At 37.7% G+C, this 13,660-nt stretch overlaps 1 pseudogene; it reads right to left on the bottom strand.

Annotated features, from left to right (window-relative positions):
* Nucleotides 1–326: 326 nt before the first annotated feature.
* On the bottom strand, nucleotides 327–2,089 carry LOC114501376 (annotated as a pseudogene).
* Nucleotides 2,090–13,660: the final 11,571 nt, after the last annotated feature.

Genomic DNA, 13,660 nt, shown 5'->3' with positions numbered 1-13,660 from the left:
CCTATGAACAACTGTAAAGTTACTTTTGCCCACCCCTGTATTATGTTTATTGACCATTCCAACACCCGTTCTGTGGCTTGCCTATTTATATCTTCTGCATATATCCTCCTGGGTTGTTTCTCTTTCTATTCTTGATTTGTAGGAACTTCTTGCAAATTTATTGTACTAGAGCTTTGTCATTTTATACAATGCAAATATTTATCTGGGTTGTTTTTTAACTTTTCTGCTGATGAATTTTGATATACTAAAATTTTCTTTTTAATTTACTTGAACTTATCAGTTATAATTTGTGCTTTTTTTGTGTTTGTTTCTTCCATGCCCTGATATTATAAAATGTTGTCTCGAGTCACCATCATGCCCATGGCTGAAGTCAGCAGTTTTAACTTCTCTTGCCAAGACTGGATCTGAAGCTTGGATTTCTTGCAAGCTGAGGGATCAAGGTGTGGAACAAGATCATCAAGATACCTGGCCACTTGTTTCAGCAGAACTCCTGAGTCCTGAAGTCTTCCCACCAGTGAGCGATACAGTTTGAGCTTCTCATCTGCTGGAAGCATCTCCTTGTTCATTTTGGACTGCTCTGCTTTCACAACCTCAGGTTGTTTCTGCAGCTGGTGGCACATCTTCTCATGTTCTTAATAAGCACTGATGGTGTCTTCTAATACTTTGATTCGTTTGTCGCTTCAGCTAGTGGTATGGGGTGACAAGTTGCAGCATCCTGTCTGGCTGCCAAGGCTGCCCTGTGCTGTGAAAACTTTCTTCCTTCTGTGTCAGTCCATCCATTGCTCCCCCAAGGCCTGCCACTTCTTCCAGAAGAGTTCTGCATACATTCCAAAGACACACAGCTTCTTCAATGACCAGGTTAGTGGGCACTTGGTTCATCTTTAAGAAGTGGTCTTTGAGTTCACTCAGACACTGGGTGGTCAATTCAATCAAGGAAGCATATTCTTTCTGAGCAAGAATTGCTTCTTGAACCTCATAGAATTTGTCTTTAGCCAAAGTGGTAATGCCATTAAATTGCAGGGGCAGAGCATTCAGCTTTTCACTAAGGTAAGAATCATTGACTTCATTCAGTGAGGGCAACATGGCCTGCCTGGTTCTCTGTAATGTAAGCAGCAGATTTTCATATTCTGGAGATGGCTCAAGACTGAGCTGGTATTTGGCCAATTGTTTGTGAAGCTCTGTATTCTCATTCATTAGGTTGATTTCAGGAAATGTAACAATATTTGCTTGTTTTAGCCAGTGGCAAGCTTTATCAAAATCTTCCTTAGAATGCATCTTAGAAACTAAACACTTCTGTAGTTCTTGTGGCCTGTGGCTGCACATTTGTAAAACAGTGTCATAGATGCTCTGCAATTCCTGAAGCTTACCCAGCACGTCACCCATTTCCTGCTCTGTGGCTCTTTTCATTATACCATGACCCTGGGCCCATAGGCCAGTGACTTCATTTTGGGAAGTCCGAGGCTGGCTTGAGCACTCTCACATGTTTTAACTTGTTTGCTTATATCTTCCAACAACAGGCAGATGTGCTCACAGAACAATATCTTTCACTAGCGCTGCTAAATTTGGCTAGTCACCTGGAACACTGCCACGAAAAACTGGGTTTTCTCTGACAAGATCTTGTTCAAATACTTTCATCTCTGGCCCATTAAGTTCCTAAGACAATTCACATGCCTTTGTGCATTGGAGAGGTCTTTTTGGATTACCTGCTGCCCATTTAGGCTGAGATCAGTCATCACTCTGTCAGTGTCCTTTCTAAGTGACTTTAGGAGTAAATGTTTGGTTTTCAGTTCACTGCAGATGGTGAGGTGATCCATGAGAAGTTTTGGAGCCAAATTGGGTGGTGAGCCCTGCTTGAGGGCCTTGGCAATGTTGGGATGCTGCTACTTTGCCCACTCCATCAGCTCCCGAAACGTGGGCACACCACATTCAGTTCTTCCAAGTTGGTGACTAACACTTGCATTTTCTTTTAAACAAGATCCTCCAGCTGGAACCAACATTGCTCAAGGTCTTCAATAGCCTGCTTTCTCTCCTGCAATGCTAGAGCTAGCTTTTTAAAAGGGCCCATGTGGACAATTGTGCTCTCCCCAACGGATTTGTAAACAAATGAAAGGCATCAGGGCAAATTAGCCAACTCAATGTTTGTATTTGTTTACACCAAGTTATATTACATTTCACCACTTGCTTTAAGAGGATGTTCTTAACTTAGAGTTTACTGACCCTGTCATTATATGCTGTATTAAATGCTCCATTAAAAGACATAGAGTACCTGAACCGATAAGAAAACATGAACCACATATATGCTGCCTACAAGAAAACCACCTCATAACAAAAGATCTAAACAGACTGAAAGTGAGGGGTTGGAAAAAGTATTCCAAGCAACTGCGCAGGAAAAAAAAAAACAGGGGTAGCAATAGTCATATCAGATAAATACACTTCAAAACAAAGACCATAAAAGGAGACCCAGAAGGACACTTCAAAATACTCTAGGAAAGACTACATCAAGGAGATTATAAACATATATGCACACAACATAGGAGCACCCAATATGTAGGAAAAATCTTGGAGGACTTCAAGAAAGATATTGACAGTAACAAAATTATAACAGGGGATTTCAACACCCCACCGTCAAAAATGGACAGATCTTCCAAACAAAATATCAGCAAGGATATTGCAGCATTGAACAATGTTCTAGATCAAATGGACAGCATTGATATATATAGAACCTTTCATCTCAAAGAAGGAAAATACACATTCTTTTCAAATGCACATGGGATATTTTCAATGATAGACCACATGGTCAGACACAAAACAAGCCCCAACAAATTCAATAAAATTGAAACCATATCAAGCATTTTCTCCAACCACAAGGGACTGAAACTAGAAACCAACCTCAAGGAATAAAACTCAAAAACACTCAAACTCATGGAGATTGAATGGCACACAGTTAAAAAAAATGAATAGGTGAAGAAAGACACCAAAAAGTTCCTGGAAACAAATGAAAATGAATTTAAAACAGTCCAAAACTTATGGGAAACAGCAAAGGCAGTCCTGAAAGGGAAGTTCATAGTGATACAGGCCTACCTAAAAAAAAATAGAAACACTTTAAATAAACAGCCTAATCCTACACCTACAAGAACTCCAGGAACAACAACAAAGACAGCCCAGAGCAAGCAGAAGGAGGAAATAACCAAGATCAGAGCAGAATTAAATGATGTAGAGACTAAAGGAAAAGTTCTAAGGATCAATAAATCCAGGAACTCATTCTTTGAAAAGATAAATAAAATTGACAAGCCTTTAAGTAGGCTCACCAAGAAAAAAAGAGACAGGACCCAAATAAACACAATCAGAAATGAAGGAGAAGAGAAAGAGTACAACTGACAGCACAGAAATACAAAGGATTGTAAGGAATAACTACAAAGAACTACATGCCAAGTAATTTGAAAACCTAGGGAAAATGAAAAAAATTTCTAGAAAAATATAATCTTTCAAAACTCAATGAAAAAGAAGCAGAAAGCCTGAACAGACCAATAACAGCATACAAAATTGATGCAGTGATAAAAAAAAACCCTCCTGGCACACAAATGCCCTGGACTGGCCAGTTTCACAGGAGAATTTTACAAAACACTTAAGGAAGAGCTAACACCTATCCTTCACAGATTATTCCAAAAAATCCAAAATGATGGAAAACTCCCAAACTTTTTTTTATGAAGCCAGCATCATCCTAATCCCAAAACCAGGTAAAGACACAACAAAAAAGGAAACTGCAGGCCAGTATTGCTGATGAACATAGACGCTAAAATCCTCAACAAAATATTGACAAACTGTATCCAACAATACATTAAAAAGATCATACACCATGACCAAGTGAGATTCATCCCAGGGATGCAAGGATGGTTCAATATTTGCAAATCAGTAAATGTAGTACATAAACAAAAGCAAAGACAAAAATCACATGATCATCTCAATAGATGTGGAAGAAGCATTTGATAAGGTGCAGCACCCACTTATGATAAAAAACACTCAGCAAAATGGGAATAGAGGGAACATTCCTCAACATAATAAAGGCTATATATGAGAGACCTACAGTCAACATCATACTCAATGGGCAAAAACTAAAAACTTTCCCACTAAGATCAGGAACAAGACAAGGTTGTCCACTTTCACCACTTCTATTCAATATAGTATTGCAAGTTTTAGCCACAGTGATCAGACGAGAAAAGGAAATAAAAAGCACTCGAATCAGAAAGGAGGAAACAAAACTGTCATTGTTTGCAGATGACATAATAGTGTACATAAAAACTCCTATAGACTCCACCAAAAAACTGCTTGACCTAATAAATGAATCTGGCAAAACAGTCGGATACAAAGTTGATATCCAGAAATCAAAGGCATTTTTGTATACCAATAATGAAATAGCAGAAGCAGAAATTGATTAAAAAATCCCATTTGATATAGCAAAAAGTAAAATAAAATATCTAGGAATAAACCTAACCAAGGAGGTAAAAGACCTGTATTCAGAAAACTACACAACACTGAAGAAAGAAATTGAGGAAGACACAAACAAATGGAAACATATATTGTGTTCATGGATTGGAAGAACTAACATCATCAAAATGTCCATACTACCCAAAGCAATTTATAGATTCAATTCAATACCTATTAAAGTAACCATGGCATATTTCACAGACATAGAACAAACACTTCAAAAATATATATGGAACCATAAATGACCCAGAATAGTTGCTGCAACTTTGAGAAAGAAGAGCAAAGTAGGAGGGATCACAATACCTGATACCAAACTGTATTACAAGGCCACTATAATCAAAACAGCCTAGTATTGACATAAAAACAGGTACATGGACCAGTGGAACAGAACAGAGAGCCCAGAAATTATAGCAGACCATCCTGTGTGGCGTGGGCCCAGCTCCCACTGGGAGATGTACAGGACCCACACCCACAGATAGGTTCTCCCATGGGGAATCAGGCCTGCAATATACCTAGGCCACTATGAGTCTTGCTTTTTACTCAGACTCCCTCATCCTGAATTGAGAACATTTACTGCAAAGCAACTTCCTAAAATTCATGCTAAACCTTCCAAGGATGAGTGCACCAAACAAATACTTTTGCCTTTTCATTTGCAAATATCCCTCTTCTGTGATGTGATTAGCAGCATTGGCTCCTCTGTTTTCTGTAAGAGGTAACCACCTAAAGCAAATCTGTGCATAGTAAATGAGGACCATCTTGTAATGGGCGGAGAAACCCAATAAAGGCCTGTCATGGCAGAGGCTGAGGCTTTTGCTCCCCTTGAGAGAAAAGCCATGCTGTCCCTTTTCCTCCACTGGACTCAGTAGTACACGTGAATGTTTCATTTCATCCATAGTGACTCAGACACTGTGAGCCAGTGTCTGCATCAAGAAATAAACCCAAGTCTCTATGGTCAATTAATATTTGACGAAGGGGGCAGCAACATAAAATGGAGTAAAAATAGCATCTTCAACAAATGGTGTTGGGAGAGCTGGACACTATATGCAAAAAATGAAACTTGAGCACCAACTTACACCAAAGTGAAAAATAAATTCAAGGTGGATTAAAGATTGAAATATAAGCCATGACACCATTGAAGTCCTAGAGTAGAACATAGGCAGGAAAATCTCAGATATTTGATGCAGCAACATTTTTACTGATATGTCTCCCAGAGCAAGGAACATAAAGGAAAGAATAAACAAATCAGATCCCATCAAAATGAAAAGCTTCTGCATGGCTAAAGAAAACAGTATTAAAATAAAAAAGAGAACCAACCATATGGGAAAATGTATTTGCCAATGATACCTCAGACAAAATTTATCTCCAAAATATATAAAGAACTTACATGACTCCACTCTAAGAAGACTAGCAACCCAATTAAAAAATGGCAAAGGACTTGAACAGACACTTCTCCAAGGGGGACATACAGAGGATCCAGAGACACATGAAAAGATGTTCAATATTGCTAGCTATCAGATAGATGCAAATTAAAACCACAATGAAATACCACTTCACACCAGTCAGAATGGCCATCATAAACAAAGCAACAAACAAGTGTTGGAGAGGTTGTGGAGAAAAGGGGACCCTAGTGCACTGTTGGTGGGATTGCAGACTGGTACAACCACTATGGAAAACAGTATGGAATTTTCTCAGAAAACTAAAAGTGGATGAACTGGAAAGCATTATGCTAAGTGAAGTAAGCCAGACAGTGAAAGACAAATACCATATGATCTCACCTTTAACAGGAATCTAAACAACAAAACAAACAAACAAGCAAAATATAACCAAAGACACTGTAATAGAGAACAGGCTAACAGTGACCAGAAGGGAGAGGGGAGGGAATTTCAGGGGAAAAGGGGAAGGGTTTGCAGGAACAAGTATAAAGGACACATGGACAAAAACTAGTGGGGGTAGACAAGGGGGAGAAGGAGGGAGGATGGGGGGGTGGGCTGGGATGGGAGTAAAAGACAGAAACTGTACATGAACAACAATTAAAGTAAAAAAAAATGGGCAAAGGAGTTGAACAGACACTTCTACAAGGAGGACAGCATCCAAAAGGGAGATGAGAGGGGATAATAGGGGAAAAGGGGGAAGGGTTTTCAGGAATATGTGTAAAGGACACATTGACAAAACCAAAGTGGGGTAGAATCAAGGGTGGGAAGTGGGGATGACTGGTGTAGGGGGCAGTGATGTGGTTTAAAATGGAGACATCTATACTTGAACAACAAAAAATGTGAAAAAAAATTGTATGAATAATAAGGTTCTAGGGTGAGAGTTAGATTATAAACATACCAAGGATAGGGTCAACATGAAGAAAAAATTAGATAAAATAAATGAACCTGTTTTGTCCATGAAAACAAAGTCTCATTTTTCCAAAATTTTCAAAATATGTTTTTACAAAAAAAAATTCTGAAGGTCTACCTTGAGCTGAGTGTGTGTGTGTGTGTGTGTGTGTGTGTATGTTTAATATGATGAGATCATTTTTACTTTCTTCCATATCCAGTAATGAATTTTACCTTTTCATCTACTGTTAAGGTAGGTAATATCAGCATTGACAGATGAGGAAATAAAAAAACTAGAAATATAGTTATTTGGCCCAAGTACACATAGCTTGTCAGTGACCAAGAAAATCAAAGTGAGCATCTCCATCCTAATAACTCTGAGGCATATAAAGTTCATGAACATTTAAGTCTGGAATCTTATCTTTACCCCTAACTTCACCTTCCCACCAACATTGGTCCTCCACAGGCTGAGTTCTCTGCTCAAGCCACAGTTTCGCCCCAGACCAGGTGCTGCAGCATCAAACCTGCAGACCTGGTTGCAGTTTGGCTTCTCTAAAGCTGCCCTGCATCATCCTCATCCTCCCCCACCAGAGGTTAGAATATAATCAGTCTGGGTGAGGTCAGGCATTGATAATCTTAAAGCTGCTGATATGATTTTAATATTTACCAGCACTATGAATCACTAGAGAGCAATGCCTCCCACCACCATTCTGGGTCCCCCTTCTCCCAATTTGGTGTTGCCTAAAATATTTTTGGTTATTCTACTGGGTTGATACTGTCATCTGGTGACCAGAAGCCTGGGATGCTGCTAAATGTGCTACAATACACAAAATGTCCCCACCCCCATCACAGAAAATTATGTACTCCAAAATGTCAATATCTGAGGTTGAAACACATGGTTCTAGAGTATGTTACCCGCACCCTTGCTGCTTAAATCCTAGTGCCTGAACACAGTATCACATCACCATTACTAGAGAACTTGTTATTGGTGTGGGATCCCTGGCTTCTCTCAAACCTACTAGTCAGAAAACTGCATTTTAGCAGCAACCACAGATCATTCATGAAACATTACCATTTGAGAAGCTTGGATTACTCCCTCCTCTTCCCTCTTCAAATCTAATCAGATTATAAATTCTGTCAACACCACCTCATAATTATTCCTGAAATTCTCTTTGCCTTTATCCCCAGGGTCACTTTCTCAATCCAGAACTTCATTACTTGTCATCACAGTTATTGCAATGACCTAATTTGATAGCCCTCTTCTACCTAAGTAACACTTAGCCTTCTTGTGAGCTACGTGTTTTTTGTGAGCTATGTAACAGTTTAGGATGGAAGGAAAGAGTTAAACCTTGCCAAGGGAACACCCCCCCCCGCCCACACACACTCTTATATGCATAAAATTTCAAAGGGTTCACAGAATCCTTGAAGCCCTCCTCAGCCACAATTCCAGGCTACCTTAGTCTCTGAGCAGAGGGTTAGTTCTAGAAAGCACGTCATTGTTTGAATCCCTCCTGAAAGTCACAGCTCTAAGCTCAGCTTACTCCAGCCAAGCCAAGTTTAGCAGTTGCCCCATGTGCCAGTGCTAAGCCACACCTCAGAGTCTCCACAGGTTGCTGCTTCCCCTACTTGACACACCCTTCCTCTCCTAGGTGCCCCACCTCAACCCTCTCCTTCCAGAAGCAACTCAAGGATCACTTTTTTCTGAGAAACCTTTACTGGTCACTCACCCCCATCCCCACTTCCACTCTGAGTTACATTTTCCTTTGTGATCCCTTGGTTTCCAGAACTTCTACCTGCCATAACACTTCTGTAGTGTATTATGTTGTATTTTTTCTTCTTTGCTTGTGAGTCTTCCATCACATCTGATGGAAGCAAATGTATCTTTCAACTCCAATCTCAGTGCCTGGCACAAGCAAAAGCTCAATAAATGTTGCTAATAAATTTAAAGGAACAATAATGCTAGCAACATTTCTACTGTCATATATTATTTTCAGTTTATGTTTTAGTGACTTGGTATTTTTGCCTTATAATTAATGTGTAATGCTTTTTATTTTTAATGAGGGTGATGAGTGGGCTTTCATGATATTTGAGTACAAAGAAACAGTATATGTTTATAAGTAAAAATGATTAAAGGTATGATCACAACAAATAAATGCTTATGTGACCCAACATTCTCTTCCCATAATATTGTATTCTGAGACCCAGTTCTGACTTCCCCAAGAGTCTGTCTCTATGGACATAGAGCCATTCTCAGCTGATTGTAGGAGGTGAAAATTTAGAAATATTTTTTTATGTGTGAGTGCCCAAGTGGAAAAGCTAATTAAGGACAGAGAAACAAAACTTGAATTAGAATAAGAGAGAAAGATAAAAGAGAAAAATTTCATACAGAAAACATTTTTAATCTCCCTGTGGAGATTATGAACTAAAATATTCTGTTATTTTAAAGTAATAAAAACCTCACTAACACTGGATTACAAATTCTAGGTAAAACTAAAATTTACACACCCCTCATCCTCATTTAGAAAAATATTGGGAATCTTGCTTAATAAGAATAGAGCATGCTCATTAAAGAAAAGACTGTTACAAACAAGTATCTTAAAATTATTCCATGGATTGTTGTTTTATATCTACCATTTTACCATTACAATAACTTACTTCTCTTTACCTTCTAGAACAAACAACAAAAGCCTTGTTTGCTTTTTAAATATCACCTCTTTTTCACTTTGATTTACTGCCCTTTGGCTACTAGCCCACTGGTCCCAGGCCAAGTCATCAAACTCCTCTTGGCTGCCTTGTCAAGGGAAGCACAATGAAGTGCGGCTCAGGAAGCCTGCTCAGGGCCAGCATTGCTACAAAGTGCCCTCTACGTGTCAGCTGCCATCTGTCCAGTTTTTCTTTCTCTGGACAGGGCAGGTCCTCAGGGACACCAGTTCCCTTCCCTCTCTGGCAAAGGCTATCTCCACAGCCCCAGGGAAAAAGGGTAGAAAGGCAGGGCCTTCTCACTAAGGAACTTAGTGAGGTGAAACCAAGGAACCCAAAAGCTTCTTTGTATTCAAAAGTGTTGACAATTGCACACCCCAGGAAAACAACTAACATATAACAAAACAAAACAACCCTCTTCTCTTCCAAAGACCCTAAGTCCTCAATGCTGGAATCATTTCCTTTACTATCACATGAGTGTCATAACAGACAGCTAAGATCACAGAGTACAGCAAGTCAACAGACTCATACATAAGCTTTTGGGTCTCACATAAAGAACACATTTGAAAGTATTGGAGGTTGGTGTCCCTAATTTAGATCAGCTCTACTGCTTACTGGCTATCTTAAACAAAAACAATTTCATTGAGCATTACAGGAACTTCCTCCTCTACTTCAAAGTTTCTCCTGAATTTTGTCTGAATTATCAGTGCATGTATTTAAAATATCCAATTCTCTTTGCTATATGAAGAGAATTTTTTTCAGGATGACAGTTTTTCTTGGAATTAAGACAAGATATCTGAGAGAAAACTGATCTAAATTGATATTTTCCCTGATTAGTACTCTAAAAAGTACTAGCTGTGGAGTATGAAGAAGAAATATTTTTCTCCCTTTGGAATCTATACCCTTTGAATATACATTCCACAACAGTTTGAAAAAATAAGAGTCTATGTATCTATGATGAAACTATTTTTCAAGATTATAGCAAGAAAAAAATTCTGATCGGTTTGGGATGTCTGATCATTTGCATGAAAAATCAACTAAAATTCCTATCATACTTAAATCTCATGGATGTATGCATGCACACATACAATGATGCGTATAAAGAAGTACAGGTATTAGAATAGAAACTAATGGATTTTTCTTTCTTGTGGAACGGCCTTGGAACACTTTATCATTCAACATTGCATATGCTCTATCTCCCTTCACCTAGTAGATAAGCCAAAAGGAGTACACTGTGTGCATTCAAATTTGATCCATAAAGCATCAATGCAACACTTTCCAAATACAAAAATCTTTGCATTGAAGTATCTATTCATGTCTCAGGTCTGAGGTCAATGATTCTCTTCCATTAAACAACTTCCTGTTTTGTTCTATAGCATTGTTTATCACACTGTACCCTTTAACTGCACTATTTTTGTTCTGCTTTTTTTTCTAACAGCAAACAATCATTGCACCTGAAGAAGAAACTCCTCTTTTTTAAAAAATCTGGTTTTCTCACAGAATCAATGACATAAGAGGAATTAATTGTTTGTTTTCAATCCTGACTTTTTCTTCTCCTAGATCTATTTTTGAAACAAATTTTATTTTGGGATGTCCTGACTAGGATGATACTAAATTGGAAACCTGGTGCAAATTTTATTGGCCTCCATTTCCTATTATAAAGGATGTCCCCACTAATCTGTCATGTACAGGGCAAACAAAGGCCAGAGTCAAGGGAAGCCAAGCCACATGGTGTTCAAGAAGCCTAGGGCCAGATTCTTTATGTTTTGTTGGTGTGTTTTAATATATGGGATCACCTGGAAGGAGGAAAAAAGCATTTGGGCAGACTTCTTGTTTCAAGCTAAGTTAAACTAAATGTTAATTTAATATGTGTGGCAAACACAATGTCCTAGAAGAGGCACTTATTAAATATGCTTGAATATGATAGACTGAATGGATGGAATTATGAATTGATGGGTGAATAGATAGGTGTAGGAGGGTGGATGGGGTAGATGAGTGGATGAATTAACTATTAATAATTAATATGAGTTATGGTTTTAATTTAAACAATGCAGAAAATTCAAAAAATAAAAGGTTACCACTTGGAGAACTATATGAATTTTTTTAAATCTCTGGGAATACATAAGAAATTTTAAAAGAAAAATATATAATGTTTTCCAATATATCTTTTGTCCTGTGATTTGCATGAAGAATGAATTTAAATTAAACAGATAACTAACATATTTAACTTAAAGACAATGGAGAAATATGCCTTTTAACTTCAAGCACACAATAATCTATCTCTTGAAGATACATAAATAAAAAATAAAATGGTACATTTCCTCTCAAATCCAGCTGTCTTGGACCGAAATGGTGAGATATCTGCATGCAATAAGGTATTAGATGAAAATATATACTTATATTATTCAGCATAAATACTACTAATAAGCTAATTCCAGTATAATTTAATTTTAGTGCAAATGTGGAGATGTTAAAACAGTATATTTATTTTAAGTATTTTGATGTATAAAACTTGTAAAAAATATCTTTTTTTCAGCCCTGGTTGGCGTAGCTCAGTGGATTGAGCACAGGCTCAATTGAACCAAAGCATCGCAGGTTTGATTCCCAGTCAGGGCACATGCTTGGGCTGCAGACCACGGCCCCCAGCAACCACACATTGATGTTTCTCTCTCTCTCTCTTTCTCTCTCTCTCTCTTTCTCCCTCCCTCCCCTCTCTAAAAATAAATATGTAAAATCTTAAAAAAAGAATTTAAAAAGAATTTAACTTTCTAAAAAAATATTTTTTTCAGAGGAAAACTATGTTAACTGTTTTGTCCACATTCTGCCCTATTTTATCATATTATATTATGTTAATTAATTATTTGTATTATTTTTCAATAATCTATATAAATATTTTAAATTAATTTTAATTTCCCCCAAATTTCATTGTCTATAGTGATTTACATCTCTTTTATATCAATGGAATCTGTTCCTGCCCATGTAGGATCTAGTTGTCCTCTTTTAATGACTGCATGGTTGTATAAATACACAATACACAAGTCAGCCAGATTTATATTGAGAATTGAATTGTTTTCATTTTTATGATATTACCAACAATACTGAAATGTAATTCCATGTACATATATGACTGACCATCTGTAGGTTTGAATTTTTAGTCATCTTTGTTATGTTCTCTATTAATTTGTCATTTTTATTTGTAGAAATTCTGCATATTAAGAATTTCAATGTTTTGCCATTTATATGTTTGGCAAATACTTTCTCATTATCTCTTTGCCTTCTTAATCTTTATCTATTTTTTATCTTTATTTATTGCCCTTTAAGTTTGTTTTTTTGGCAACTTTCACTGTTTATGGCCTTTAACCTTTTTGGTAGTCAAATCTATTTTTTCCTTTTGTTGCTTTTTCTTTTCTAGACATTGATAACAAATCCTCCCCAACCCTGAGTTTATAAAAATGTGTATGTATATCTAACTACAGCATTTCTTTAATGGAGAATTTTTTTTTCTTACACAGGGAGAGAGGGAAATATTAGTATAGGAGAGAAACATCAGTGTAAGAGAAAAACATCAATCAGTTGCACCCTGACTGTTGGTCAAACCCTCAACCAAGTTATGTGACCTGACCAAGAATCAAACCTGCCACCTTTTGGTGCATGGAATGATGCTCCAACTAACTGAGCCACCTGGCCAGGGCTTCATGGATACTTTTAATGCTGACTGAATTTTCATGTGCTCTACCATATTTTCCAGCCTCTTTTATTTATTTTTTAAAATTATTTTATTGTCGTTCAATTACAGTTGTCTACATTTACCCCCCACCACTACCCCCACCCCAGCCCATCACCATGTCCCTACATTGCTTCCAAACCCCCTTGGTTTTGTCCATGTGTCTTTTATAGTTGTTCCTGAAAACCCTTCCCTCCTTCCCCCCATTATCCCCTCTCACCTCCCCTCTGGTTATTGTCAGATTCTTCTTAATTTCAGTGTCTCTGGTTATATTTTGCTTGCTTGTTTGTTTTGTTGATTAGGTTCCACCTAAAGGTGAGATCATATGGCATTTGTGCCTCACCACCTGGCTTATTTCACTTAGCATAATGTTCCCCAGTTCCATCCATGCCTGTTGCAAAGGGTAGGAGCTCCTTCTTCTTTCTGCTTT

This window comes from Phyllostomus discolor, chromosome 7 (genome assembly GCF_004126475.2).
Source record: "Phyllostomus discolor isolate MPI-MPIP mPhyDis1 chromosome 7, mPhyDis1.pri.v3, whole genome shotgun sequence".
NCBI classification, from domain to species: Eukaryota; Metazoa; Chordata; class Mammalia; order Chiroptera; family Phyllostomidae; genus Phyllostomus; species Phyllostomus discolor.
Note: the sequence above shows the minus strand (reverse complement) of the source record. Positions and strands in the feature narration are given on the sequence as shown.